This window comes from Adiantum capillus-veneris, chromosome 20 (genome assembly GCF_014529385.1).
Source record: "Adiantum capillus-veneris isolate H3 chromosome 20, ASM1452938v2, whole genome shotgun sequence".
NCBI classification, from domain to species: Eukaryota; Viridiplantae; Streptophyta; class Polypodiopsida; order Polypodiales; family Pteridaceae; genus Adiantum; species Adiantum capillus-veneris.
Window position 1 is genome coordinate 96575200 of NC_140950.1, and position 14573 is coordinate 96589772.

Consider the following 14573-nt stretch of genomic DNA (forward strand, 5'->3'; position numbering starts at 1 on the left):
GGTAGAGAGAGAGAGCGAGAGAGAATTTTTGTTGATGGTGATCCACTTCTACCCACTCCTGAGAGTTGGCTGATGGTGGTCAAGGAAGCTTAGTGCTGCTATTTATTAATCTAATAACCTAATAAATTTCTAATAATGTTATAATTACTTTAATCAATCCTATTTAGCATGCAGGATTTTGAGTGCCACGATTTTGAGAACCAGGAACATGAGCCAATACTGTGGCAACAAAAATAGGAGGGAGCGCCTTTTCGCTCTTGAGCTAAATTTGCAACATTGCCCACATAAAATTCCTCCCGAGGCTCCTCTTGATACAAGCAAAAAAAAAATTCTATGAGGTGTTACGATGAAGAGAGGTGCAATCCTGAGAATGTAAAGAAGGCCTTTTCGCTCTTGAGCTAGATTTGCAACATTTCCCACACAAAGTTTCTTGCTAGGCTTCTCTCAATACAGGGAAAAACATTTTGTGAGGACTTACGATGAAGAGAGATGCAATTTGGAGGTAAACAATTTGATAAAAGTACTATGGCATGAGTGCACCAATAGTAGAGCAGATCCAAACCATTAACCCGACGTCTCACAGAGTGCCATGTATACCACTCAGCTAACGTGGCGCAAGTGTCTCTGCAAACGAAGTGCCACAATACTAGCCCGTAATAAGCTTAGGATTGGGGGTCTTCACTATATTGGCCCTATTACCCTAAAAATTCTTCTACAAAGTCCACGACTCTTAAGTCTTGCCACCCTCTTCAATCACGCATTTATCTCTCTCTCGGGCTCCAATAAATTCCAAAGTCTCTCTCTCTCTCTCTCTCTCTCTCTCTCTCTCTCTCTCATATGTCATAGTGCCCCGTAGTTTGCCAAGATTGCAACAAATTATATTAGAGAGAGACAAAAGAGGACATACTAGACGACACTTTGGAGGTGGAGCCGTCGATTGAGATATAGTCACACGTTGACAAAGTGCAACATACCTTGCGCTTGGGTTCAAGATTAACTAGACTTGCTAAAGATTGCAATCATTCAAATGGCCTTTTCAACTCTCATAGACTTCACACACACACACACACACACACACACACACACACACACACACACACACACACACACACACACACACACACACACACACACACACACCACACACAGAGAGAGAGAGAGAGAGAGAGAGAGAGAGAGAGAGAGAGAGAGAGAGAGAGAGAGAGAGAGAGAGAGAGAGAGAGAGAGAGAGAGAGGGAGAGAGAGAGTATTTGCAAATTTCTTCTTTCCATGTAGGATGGACATGATTCTTGCTTCACGTACACATTGATTAGCTGGGAGGAGGGTTGTGAGGAAACCACTGCTTTTGACCATGAAACATGATGTTGTTGCTAACTCTTGCGTAGATGTGACATTTGCGTAGATGTGACATTTTTTGAATTCTACAGCTACAAGTTCTTATGTTGCTAGCTTTAGAGAGAGAGAGAGAGAGAGAGAGAGAGAGAGAGAGAGAGAGAGAGAGAGAGAGAGAGAGAGAGAGATTTGCAGTGAAAGTTCCCTACTCTCCACCTACCTCTGTTGCAAAGGATTTATCCTTTCCACTCTCCTCCATTGCATTTGCTTTCTTTATCCACATATTAACATGTGAGCAAGGACACATCAAGGTTCACAACACAAACCACAAGATATATAGACGCTTATGACATGGTGCTTAAACTATGACATGTGCATTTTGTACGATATTATGATATATACAAGGCTACCTTCAATGTTTTCTCTTCTATTTGAGCTATGCACCTAGCGTGGGAATCCTCTTACTCTAACTCATCGGGCTTTTGTACGTGCTTAATAGTTAGACGTTGCACAATGAAGGCGATGTGCCCGATCAGTAGGGATGGCCGGAGTTGGGGGTAGCCAAATAGGCAAGCCTAGAGGACGTAGTATTTAGAGGTAGCCGAACACGCATCTTGCCGTTGTTGGAGGATAACGCCATCTCTCTCTCTCTCTCTCTCTCTCTTGCTCAGTGTACCACGACGTTAAAATTTCTCTTCTTGTTCTTCCTTTAAGGACAGCTGAAAAAATTGAGAGATATGGCGGTCAATGTCGCTGTCGGTGGTGGTGCAGTTGTGTGGAGTGGCAATGAAGGCTATGGTGGAGGTGCTGTAGCATGGAGTAAAACAACAGTATGTAGAGGCATGGAGAGAGGTTGGGGCATATGAGGCTGGCGCTGTAGTTGGTCGTGGAGCTGCTGCATGGAGTAGCAGCAATAGCGGGCAGTATGTAGATCTAGGAGGAGACGCCTGGCCATACAAGGCTTTCACTGCAGGCGATGATGGAGGTGCTACAATAGCGGGCACTATGTGGAGCTAGACAAAGAGCCACACCAACGTATGCAGCTGGAACTATAGCCAATGGCATGAATATCTATGATGCAACACGGTTGCTACTGCGGGCTAATGTGGATGTCTTCTACTGGAGGTCCGACGAGATGAAGGCCATAATGGGGGGGGGGGAGAGAGAGAGAGACACACACACACACACACACACACACACAGAGAGAGAGAGAGAGAGAGAGAGAGAGAGAGAGAGAGAGAGAGAGAGAGAGAGAGAGAGAGAGAGAGAGAGAGAGAGAGAGAGAGAGAGAGAGAGATTTGTAGTGAAAGTTCCCTACTCTCCACCTACCTCTGTTGCAAAGGATTTATCCTTTCCACTCTCTTGCATTGCATTTGCTTTCTTCATCACATATTAACGTGTGAGCAAGGACACATCAAGGTTCACAACACAAACCAAAAGATATATAGACACTTACGACATGGTGCTTCAACTATGACATGTGCATTGTGTACGATATTATGATATATACAAGGCTACCTTTAATGTTTTCTCTTCAATTTGAGTTATGCACTTGGCTTGGGAATCGTCTTACTCTAACTCATCGGTCTTTTCCAAGTGCTTAATAGTTGCAAGATGCAATATTCGACAAAAAACTATCCAAAATTTCCCAAGTTTGACTCTCTTTTTGTCTCCCCTTTGCATCCAAGGTAGGAGGACCATATATTGGAGGGCCAAATTCAGGCCTGCCACGTGGACGTTGCACAAAGAAGGCGATGTGCCCGATCAGTAGGGATGGCCGAAGTTGGGGGGTAGCTGAACAGGCAAGCCTGGAGGACGTAGCCGTCAGAGGTAGCCAAGCAACCATCTTTCCCGTTGCTAGAGGATAATGCCATCTCTCTCTCTCTCTAATGGAAATGGCCTATGAACTTTGAGAATAGTGGAATTAAGAGAATTAGAGTGAACATTTTTGTGAGATTACTTTGAGAACATGGAGGGTGAACTTAATTGATGGTATCAACATGAACATAATACTTAATTAACTTGGCATGAACAATAATTTTGCAAGAGAGAGAGTATTAGAGAACATGACAATAGTTGAGAGTATTAGAGAACATGACAATAGTTGAGGACGGATTTACTTGGAGCCGGTCCCCCCTCCAAATGGCGTTTGTATTATAGATTCTCCCATCAAGAGAGACTTGTTACAATATAATCTTTGTGTTCCTTGTGACCTTGGTGGTGCTATGAAGATGGAAAGCTGCATGTATCATGAGCATAACATAAACTTTGCAAAAAGCATTAACTATCCCAAGCCTCAGTCCCAAGGCCTCAAACACCTTTGAAGGTGGAGAGAGCTAGTGGAGAATGAGGGTAGGGAAGAGGAAGAAGAATCATTCATAGGAGAAAGAAATAATTCCTCACGTATCATCACTCTTCTTGCTTAGCATAGCATAATAGCATAGTAATGAAGATGAAGAAGATGGCAAGCTTAAGCATTGAAGCATGGCTCTTGGTTGGATTTGCATTCCATAGCCAAGAGTGTTGGTGTAAGCTCTCCACTTCTCAACAAGCTTGGAGAAGGAGATAGAGCTCTTGCACTTTGCACTCCACACAAGGAGAGAATGTGTGTGTGTGTGTGTGTGGGAGAGTGTACCCCCTCTAATGCTTGGTCCACCTCTCTCTCTCTCTCTCTCTCTCTCTCTAGTAATATTTAATTATATCATTTGGGACATGTGTCCTCTTTACTCTCTTTGAGAGAAAGAACTTAATTATTTATTTTTATGCATTTAAATTCTCATTGGACCCCTTTCAAGCCTATCCAATAGGATTCAAGCACATCACGAGGGCTATATGTGAAGAATTTTTTGAACATGTGTCTTTTATCTTCTTAAGTCATTTGGTTTAATTTGAATACTTTAAGCACTTAGTCAATCAAGCACGTGTCTTTTATGTTTCTTAAGTCACTTGGTTTGAATTGAATACTTCAAACCTTAGTCAATCAAGCATGGAAAACGTTCATGCCTCTTGAGAATTTAACTTTGAATTTAACATTTCAAAAACCTTAGTCATTTAACCATAAAATCACCTCAAGCTTTGGGCAAGGTTCCCACAACCACTTTAAGCATCTTAGCACCTCATCCTTGGGTAGGATTCCCACCTCGAGGTTAGCCTTGGCTTGCGTAAGGTCAAATGACCTTTTAACACTAACTTTTGGAGGTCTTTAATGAAGCCAACCCTAAGGTCTTTTAAGCTTCATTAGATGCACATTGCTCTTTGATAGACTACCTCCTTTTGGACCCCTATTGAGATATAACCATCTCTCCTCTTGGTCCCTTGCTGAGGTAAATTTAGAAGCACTTATTGCACATTGCTCTTTGATAGACTGTCTCCTTTTGGACCCCTATTGAGATGCAACCATTTCTCCTTTTGGTCCCCTGTTGAGATAGGTCTAGAAGCACATATCTATATCCTAACTTTTGTTCCCCTTTTATCTTCCCATATTAAACGATCAGTTTAATATGAGAAATCATTTGGTAAAGTTAGATATAATATTTTATGACATTACCTCTCTCTCTCTCCCCCTGGGCGAGGGCAACCATGTGGGGGGGCGTTAGCACACAGGCATGTCTTAGGATCTAGCCAAAGGCATGTACTCTTGTTCGACATGCCCTGTTCTTGCCCGTTCTTTCCTGCTACTACGGACACGAGCCCATACATCTTCTCTTTTCTCGTTGCTAGAGACACACAACCTTGCTCTATGAACAAACCAAAGCACACAAGGCTATGCCCTTGCTGAGCCGTAACCAAACCTGTCTTGTTTTCAGCAATGGTGGCCACGTGTTTTCAAGCCTTCAACAGCTCGCAGTTTTCAAGCCTTCTCTATAACTTTGAGATTTTTTCAGCCTCTCTAACTTTGAAGTCTTGATCAACCGAGAAGTCTTCAGGCCATCTTTGTCATTTTGAAAAGGTAACAAAGGAAGTCCTGATGTCTTCCTTGAGCACCCCATCGCACACAAAAGCTTCCTCGTGGTGGCTGCTGCACCAAGAAAAGATCCCTCCGGGTGCAAAGAAGTAAGGATTGCCGCCCTCGAGCTCAGATCCAAGAACTCATTGGAGAGAACGAGAAACTCAAGCAACACCAATTTAAGCTAGAGGAGACGAAGAAAGAAGAGACCCAAGCTCTACTTGTAAAAGCCCAAGGTGTCGAAGCCTCCCTTACTGAAACTGTCAAGGTAGTGAAGGAAGTCTAGGAAGCGACACATAGAAAGATTGACACCAAGATACAAGCAGCTTTTCAAGAATGTAGACTACAAGAAACCCTTAGCCTTAAGGTCAGGATTGGAGGACTTCACGCACCATGGTGCACCAACGAGGACACTCTCGAAGAAGCAATCGTCAAGCTCAATGACATTCTTCAACCTGTCAACATCAAGCATGAGACCATCTCTTGGATCAACGACACACATAGACATGTGCCACCTGAGCATTGCATCCTCACCTTCAGGGACAAAGAAGAACGGATGCTACTATGACAATCCCGCCTCTTCAAGGGCAAACCATTTTGGATCACTGAAGAATTGACCACAAGTCAACTCAAAGCTAAAGCAAGCAAGCTCAAGAAGTACATGAAGCACGCAAACAAGGTATGGAAAAGCCATCATTTAGGAGATTCAAAGTCCCAAATCAGCTCTTCCCATACCTGACCCTCCCTGGGTTTTGTTTTCCTCTTTTCCATTTTCTTTTCTACCCTCCCGATGGACCCTCAATCCTTAAATGATATGTATTGCCATGTTTTGCTGAGACGAAAACGTTGTAATGTTCATTCTTGGTCCCATAGGTCATATTATCTGACCTCCGTGGATGATAATTCAATCTAAATATCTCTCTCTCTCTCTCTCTCTCTCTCTTAGTTTACCACGACGTTAAGAATTCTCTTCTTCTTCTTCCTTTAAGGGCAACTAAAAGAATTGAGAGATATGGCGGTCAATGCCACTGTCAGCGATGGTGCAGGTGCATGGAGTGGTAATGAAGGCTATGGTGGAGGTGCTGCAACATGGAGTAACAACAATAGCGGGTAGTATGTAGAGCCATGGAGAGAGGCCGAGGTGTATGAGGCTGGCGCTACATGCGGCCATGGAGGAGCTGCATGGAGTAGCAGCAATAGCAGACAATATGTACATCTAGGAGGAGATGCCTAGCCGTACAAGGCTTTCACTGCAGGCGATGATGGAGGTGTTGCAATAGCGATCACTATGTGGATCTAGGAGAGAGGCCACACCAGCGTACGTAGCTGGAAAATGCATCCAATGGCATGAATATCTATGATGCAACACGGTGTCAGGAGTTTTTTGGAGCAAGGGATTGCGCATATGTACATACACATGCATGGTGCATCAAATAAAGAATTGCCCATTTTCCAGAGCCAGGTGGTTATGTGGGGCCCACATGTGTACAGGTAGGACAGGATATACATAGTGCATCGATTTTCATCGTTACCAGTACTAGTGTGTTTTTCTACAATAATGAGGAGTTGGTAGCGCGTAAAAATTCTCGAGGAAGCTATCCGCGGGCCGACGACATGAGGTAAGCAGGTGCGTCAGATGGCATCTAGTGGCGTCAGGACGTCGAATGGGGTCAATACTTGCACGTGGATGAGTACGGACACAACGTGGATATTTTCTTGTGATAATTATGCAGAAAGGTCATCATGAGGACCACTTTTTGGGGCCACTTCACGTGGTTTCGGGATGCATTATTTGGAAAAACTGAGTGCCAGGTGTGAGGATGATGCAAAAAAGGTGACAACTATGCACTGCGAGGTCAGTTTTTGGCCTGTTCGGGGTCTGTTTGAGGTCATCTAAAAGGCCACGGGTGCCCAACTAATAAAGTTAAGTGTGGGAACTGAAAAAAGAGAGAGAGAAGACCAGAAAAAACGTGGAGAAGAGAGGAGGAACAGTCGCAGGTGTGTTTTTAGGGTTTTTGGAGCTTGTTTTGGCCGTAAACTGCTCATCCGAGGTCGGATTTGAGAACTTTGACATTGTAGACTGGGGTTTTGGGCCGTTCCGGACGCGATGGCGCTGTCCATTTTTCCAAATTCCTCCCTCTTTTTCTGTTGTTTTGGCTGTGTAAGTTTCTCCTATGAGCAAAGCTTCTGCTCCAATTTGTGATTGTATCTGGTATCTTTTACCCATATTGTGTGAGCTATTTGCCCCATTGGTGTTGGCCCAAGCTCAATTGTATCTAAACATCATAAATTCTCCTCTTTTGAGCTGAGTTTTTTGGGTGTGTGTGTGTGTGTGTGTGTGTGTGTCTATGTGGAGTGGGCAAGTGGATAGTCTCTCCTCTCATTCCAGAGATGTGTTTGCTGTCTCGGCCAGGTGTGTTGTGTAAGCCGAGTGGTGCCCCATAGTGTGTGTGTGTATCATTCCAAGAGTGTGTGTCGGGTCGTTATAGAGGCGTTCTGTGTGTTTCCATCCCGCTCACATTCTTTTGGCGCCCCCACGCAGGATCTTCTTCGAGTACCTTCTGATTCGAGCTTCAAGCTTCGAGATTCGGAGCTACAGGTTATAGGTTACAGGTTATAGGGACAGGTACAGGTACAGGTGATTCACACAGGTACAGGTAGCTGGAGTACAGTGATATACTAGCAGTGATGTCACTTGCAGTTGTTGTGGGTATGCATCACTTGGCGCCTATTTGAGCGCATGGTCTGCTGGATTGTACGTTACTTGTGGAAACTGCCATTGTATGCATTTGTGGAGCCATACTTGGTTGTATTTGGTTGTCCCAACCATTTCTGAGACTTGGTCTGGAAGATAGTCATTTCTGAGACTTGACTATACGCGATTTGCATTAGCCTTCGTGTGAGGGTCGATAGCGTGAGGTTTTTATTGAGCTGGGGGATTCTCAAATGTGGAGATCGTTTCGGTGATACAGGTAGCTGGAGAACCATTTTTGTGACCTAGCCATAGGCTATGTACTAGTAAGTCCTACTTGATGCTCGGGTTCTATTGTTGACAGTTTATGCATACATATACAGTCTATATTTTGGGTTCCTACTGCTCTATTTCTGGGGAAACTCTGCCAAAATTTTTCCAAGTTATGATGGCTGGGTTTTTGGTCTTTTGAGCTATTTATGCTGTTATGCTGCTGAAGAATTTTGCCAAAATCAGAGGATAAGTCAGGTGTGCCTTCTTGGGAGTTGCATGGTTGGCTTTAATGGATGATCAAAATGGCCCTCAATTCACTCCATTTCATTTAACTCAAAGAATCTAGATAAATGTTCATGTGTCCAGGAAGATTTTTTTCCAGCAGCGCATAGTCTTTATGTTCGGGCCAAGAAGATTAAGAGAGATCCAGGAATGTCCTTTGCCTCTTGTAATTCCGATGATCAACTATGAAAACTCATTTGATGTGCATGTGTTTGTCCTTATCTAAAGTTGAGCTCCATTGAAGTTTCTGGGAATTGAGTCAGTAAAAGTTTTGGGTTCTTGCACGTGTGTTCAAAGGGGTTCTCAAAGCACTGAAACTTGGGTAGCCATGGCTTTCTCTTATCCGGAGTTTCATGGAAGAAGTGATGAAGATGTGGAAGAATTTTTGGAAAAGATGGAGGTTGCCTACATTAGCAACCAGATTCATGACCCTGCGCAGATGTTACGCCTTCTCCAAATTTGTTTGAAGAGTGATGCACGAGTTTGGTCTAAAGCATTTGAAGAGGAGTTGCGTGTGGCTGATCCACTTGTAAGGTTGAGTTGGGACAATCTACGACATGGGTTGGAAGTGGAGTTTGTGAAGATAGAAGATCCTGACAAAGTGTGGCAAGAAGTACAGGCTTTGGTGCAAAAGGAAGGTGAGCCAGTAAATGTGTACATACGTAAGTTTTCATTGGCATGGGAGCGAATGTGCAAGGCCTTAGCACCACAGGTAACCCCGCCTGACATGATGAAGAAGGACAGGTTCTTGGCTGGTCTTTGGGAGAATATACGTTGGAGAGTGGAGCTAAAGAAGCCTAGGACATATGAAGATGCACTAGAGGTAGCAAGGAACAAAGAGTGGAAGTTGAGGAAAATGAGCCAATTAGGGGTGGAATCTTTGCCCATGAGGTCTGAATTTCAGCCTACGGACTCTTTACAAGGTCGCATGCCAGCGGTTCATCATGAACCAGTGGTTCCTGTTACTAGTCAGGTTATGCCAGCAGTGGTCACTACATCGGTGCAAGATGATGGGCTAAGGCAAGACATGAGGCAAGTGGTAGATTTGATGAAGAATCTCAGTCTAAACATGCTAGGTCAAGTGGAAAATAATCGAGGTCGAGGGAGGTTTGCAAATCAGCTAGGAGGTGAAGAAAGGCCTAGGAATGGTGTTGGACAAAGCAATGGTAGGTTTTGGAGGCAGACGCCCACATGTTATAATTGTGGAGAGTTGGGTCACATCAGCCCGCAATGTGATAAGCCACCAAGGATGGGGGGAGACATGTATCCATTGCCAAGACAGGTGTTAACTAAGTCAAATGATTATGGCATCGAAATTAAGGGAGATGAAGGAACCAGTGGATTAACCCAAGAGGAAAAGGGAAAGACAAAAGTGCTAAGTGTAGTCACCTAGAGAAGGCATCAAAGCTAGAGGATACATTAGTGATGCCTATTGGGAAGAGGACCACAGAGGATAAGGAAGGAAGAAGTGCCCCAGGTCCTAGTAAGAAGAAAGGAAAGAGCCATGAAGGCGAGGATGTCAAGGCCAAAAGGAAAAGGAGAGCTCGTCGAAAGTTTCATGTTTCAGATTTCCCACTAGGGGATGGGCAATTTAGCTATGACTTGAAGGAGGATCTGACGAGCAGGAAGGCAGATGTTACTTTTGGATAGCTTATAGAGATGGTGCCTAAGCTAAAGCGACAGTGGAAGAGGATGGTTAACCCAATGGAGAAAGAGCCAGAGAGAGGTTCAGTGAAGGTGTTGGCAATGGATGAGCTACCAGACATTTGTACAATAGTAGATGTGTGGCATAAAAGGAAAAATTTGGGACAAGGTTATGTGGATGGCGGAGCCCAAATATGCGTCATAACACACTCATGCGTTGAGAAGATGGGTCTCACAGTTGCTGGGGTGTCAGGTTTTCGGATCAGATCGGCAAACCATCAAAAAGTAAAATGCTTTGGGGTTATAAAGAGCTTAGAAGTGGAGGCATATGATGCAAAGGCAATGGTTGATTTTCATGTGATGCCAGCAGGGTTGGGAGCATATCCTATTATACTGGGCAGACCATGGTTACGTGCAGTGGGAGCTGTTCAAGATTGGCGACATGGTACGATTAGCCTCTATGGAAAGACAGGTACCAAGAAGCTTTATAATATGGACACAAGGAAACGATTAGAGGAGCTTTATGAAGATGAGGATGAGTCTAGTGATGAAGACTCTTCCACGGTGACATATGAGGACAGTGATAGCACTACCAGCAGTGATGAGGATGCTGATGTTGCATTTCTTTTGATGGACAAAGAAATCCAAGAGTTTGGTTTAGTTGCATTTGTGAATGAGGTTGAAGATGAAAGTGAAGGGCCTTATGAAGTTATTGAAGGGCTGATGCAAACCAAGGTTGAGTTGTCAAAGAAGCAGGAATTGATGACACAAATGATCAGTGGAGACCTCTCAACTATGGAGAAGGATATATATTTGCACATGCTGGCTAGTTTTCCTGATTTGTTCATTACTTAATATGAAGAGATCAGAGGGTTCAAGGGCGAAGAGATGCATATAGAGATGAAAGAAGGTGCTAAGCCAGCGCGGCAAAGGCTAAGAAGTATGGGTCAAGAGAAAATGGAAGACTTGCGAGAAGAGGTGGACAAGTTGTTGAAGGCAGGGTTCATAGTCCCTGTGGAGACCACAAAATGGGTGAGTCCAGTTGTAGTCAGTCCAAATAAGGATTGGAAGTGGAGAATTTGTGTAGATTTTAAACCCTTAAACGCAGCCACTAAGAAGAACCCATATCCTCTTCCATTCATCGATCAGATCTTGGATCCAGTGGCAGGTTATGAGAGGTACAGTGTGTGTGATGGTTTTTAAGGCTATTTTCAATTGAAGATTGCTCTTAAAGACCGCACAAAGACCACTTTTATTACGCCATGGGGCTGCTATCGCTACATAATATTGCCATTTGGGTTGTCAAATGGACCTTCCTTCTATCAAGAGAGAGCAAATTGGGTGTTGGAACCATTCATTGGTAGTTGTGTTAAAGCTTTTATGGATGACTTCTGTGTTTATAGCAGTAGGGCTGAACACCATGAGAAGCTGCAGATGGTATTGGCTCGATATGATGAATGTGGAGGACAACTAAATCCAAAGAAATGTCATCTAGCACAACCAAGGGTGATGTTATTGGGCCATATGGTGTCAGAAAATGGCATTGAGGCTGATCCAGATAAGGTTAAGTCTATTATTCTTCTTCCATCACCTACGAGTACGAAGCAATTGGCAACTTTTATACGCAAAGTGAAGTACATGGCACGGTTTATTCCATTGTCTTCGCAGCTTCTTTATCCATTACAGCAAGTGGCAAAGCATGATCCATTGCAATGGGATGACAAGTGTGAAGAACTGTTTCAAGAGGTGTTAGGGGGGTTGTCAGCCATGCAGGCTCCTGATTGGGAGCAAGTGTTTTATGTAAATCCATCAGTAGGGGAGGATGCCATTGGAGCCATGCTATTGCAAAAGGGGAAGGGCAGCCATTATATGAGGCCAGTGTATTGTGCAAGCCGTGTGACGCTGGTAGCAGAGAGAAAATTCTCGGAAGTAGAGCTAGTGATGGCCAGTGTAATATTTGCTTGTCGACGATTTCATCATTACTTGCTACCACGACCTTTTGTTTTCTTGACGAGTTATGCATTTTTGCCACAGTTAATTAATGGCACTAACATGTCAAATGTGGTGAAGAAATGGGTAATTGAGCTGCAAGAGTTTGAGTTCTCTTTTCTAGTGGAAGATAGTACAAGGGCTACCCTAGATGATTTGTTGACCTACAAGGAGAATCCCCTTATTGTTAAGGAAGAGGTGGTGAGAAAGGTAGTTGAAGAAGTGCCACAGATCAGCAATGCACATGTGTTGTTCTTTGATGGTTCATAAAGAAACAGCCATGATGCAGCTTCAGGGGGTATAGCACTTTATGATCCAGAGGGGAAGCTAGTATGCAAGAGAGGGTTCAAATTGCATGCTCATAGTAACAATGAGGCTGAATATGCTACTTTGGAAGCCAGATTACACTTTTATTTGAAGCATGGGGTTCGAAGGTTGAGCATAAAAGGTGATGCCTTGTTAGTGGTGAAGCAAGTGCTGGGTGTGTGTAAGAGCAAGAACACCTCATTGAAGGAAATGTGCTTCAGAATTAAAGGCCTGTTAAAAAAGTTCGAAGCATGGAGCATCAGACACATTGAACGTGCTCTAAATGGAGAGGCACATGAAGCACCTCAAGGCATGATTTGGGAGCTATTTGTGTTGAGGACCACTTTACCTCTTCATCATGGCCGGGAAAGTTTGGCTCAAGAAGAGGAGATTTTGCTAACAGGAATCATTCCAAAGGAGATTCAGAAGTCTAAGAAGTATGGCTTTGTGCGTAGAGCATACATGTAAAAATTGATTGGTGATGTCTTATACATGAAAGGGGCTGATCTCGTGTTGAGACGTGTATCTTGGCGGGAGGAGCTTTACAGAGTGTTGGAAGAGAATCATGAAGGCGCATGTGGTGGCCATTTTGCTCTAAAGATCACCTTGCATAAGATTTTGCAAGAGGGGTATGTATGGCTTAGTTTGCACAAGGATGTTCACCATTGGTGTAGGTCTTGCAATAGGTGTCAAGCATTTGGGAAGAGAGTGTTGAAGCCAGAGCGACGAAAAACCATTATGGCGTTTGATGTGTTTGAAAAGTGGGGGATTGATGCAATAGGCCTGTTACCTATCACAAGCAGGGGGAAAAGCTATATCTTGACGGCAGTGGACTATCTCTCTCTATAGCAGTAAAACAGATCACTGCAAAGGATGTGGCAAAATTTGTGTATGATGAAATATGTTGCAAGTTTGGGGTGCCATTAGAGCTACTTTCAGATAAGGGGCCTGGCTTTAGAGCTAAATTGCTAGATTTTTTATGTGCAAAGATGAAGATTAGGCACCAGCATACCACTCCTTATTACCCGCAGTGTAATGGCTTAAATGAAAGATTCAATGGTGAGTTGGTACAAATTCTTTCTAAAGTGACAGAGCACCAAGGAAAGAATTGGGATTTGGAATTGCCTAGTGCATTATGGGCTTACCGTACTTCGGTGAAGACAGGTACAGGGTTTACTCCATTTCATTTGGTGTATGGAAAGGAAGCACTATTGCCTGTGGAGGTAGAGTTACTTGCGGTCAAGATGTTAGAGAAGTTGCTTGGGCCGCCTAGTGATGCATTCAGAGAGAGGCTCTTGCAGTTACAAGAGGTCCAGTTGGATAGGATGAGCGCATTGGAGCATTATGGGCAGATGCAAGATAGGGCTTTGGCAAAGATAAATGAAAAGGTCAAAAGTAAGGGTATCAAGAAGCATGACTTGGTTTTGCGCTACAACAGTAAGCTGGACAACACCTTCCAAAAGAAGTTTCAAATTAAGTGGGAAGGCCCTTTCAAGGTAGTGGAGTGTTTTCCAAATGGTACATATCAGTTGGCTAACCTGGATGGGGTTCTACATAAGTCAAGGGTAAATGGATTGCGTCTTAAATTATATCATGCCAGGTTAATGATGGTGGAGCAAGATGAGCTGTCTGTGGAGCAAACAATGTTGGTGAAGGATGAGGAGACCTGTGATGCGGCGAGTCTCATATCTCTCTTTGCTGTTGCTGATCATGAATGATGTAGCAGGCTAGGGGGTGGAAAAATTATGTCAGGAGTTTTTTGGAGCAAGGGATTGCCCATATGTACATACACATGCATGGTGCATCAAATAAAGGATTGCCCATTTTTCAGAGCCAGGTGGTTATGTGGGGCCCACATGTGTATAGGTAGGATAGGATATACATAGTGCATCGATTTTCATCGTTACTAGTACTAGTGTGTTTTTCTACAATAATGAGGAGTTGGTAGCGCGTAAAACTTCTCGAAGAAGCTATCTCTGGGCCGACGACATGAGGTAAGCAGGTGCGTCAGATGGCATCTAGTGGCGTCAGGACGTCGAATGGGGTCAATACTTGCACGTGGATGAGTACGGACACAACGTGGATGTTTTCTTGTGATAATTATGCAGA

The 14573-nt window shown here is 43.8% G+C and overlaps 1 pseudogene; it reads left to right on the top strand.

Moving 5' to 3' along the window:
* The first annotated feature begins 2069 nt into the window (after positions 1–2069).
* Positions 2070–14573, top strand: part of LOC147432948 (uncharacterized) — a 93589-nt pseudogene continuing 81085 nt past the window's right edge.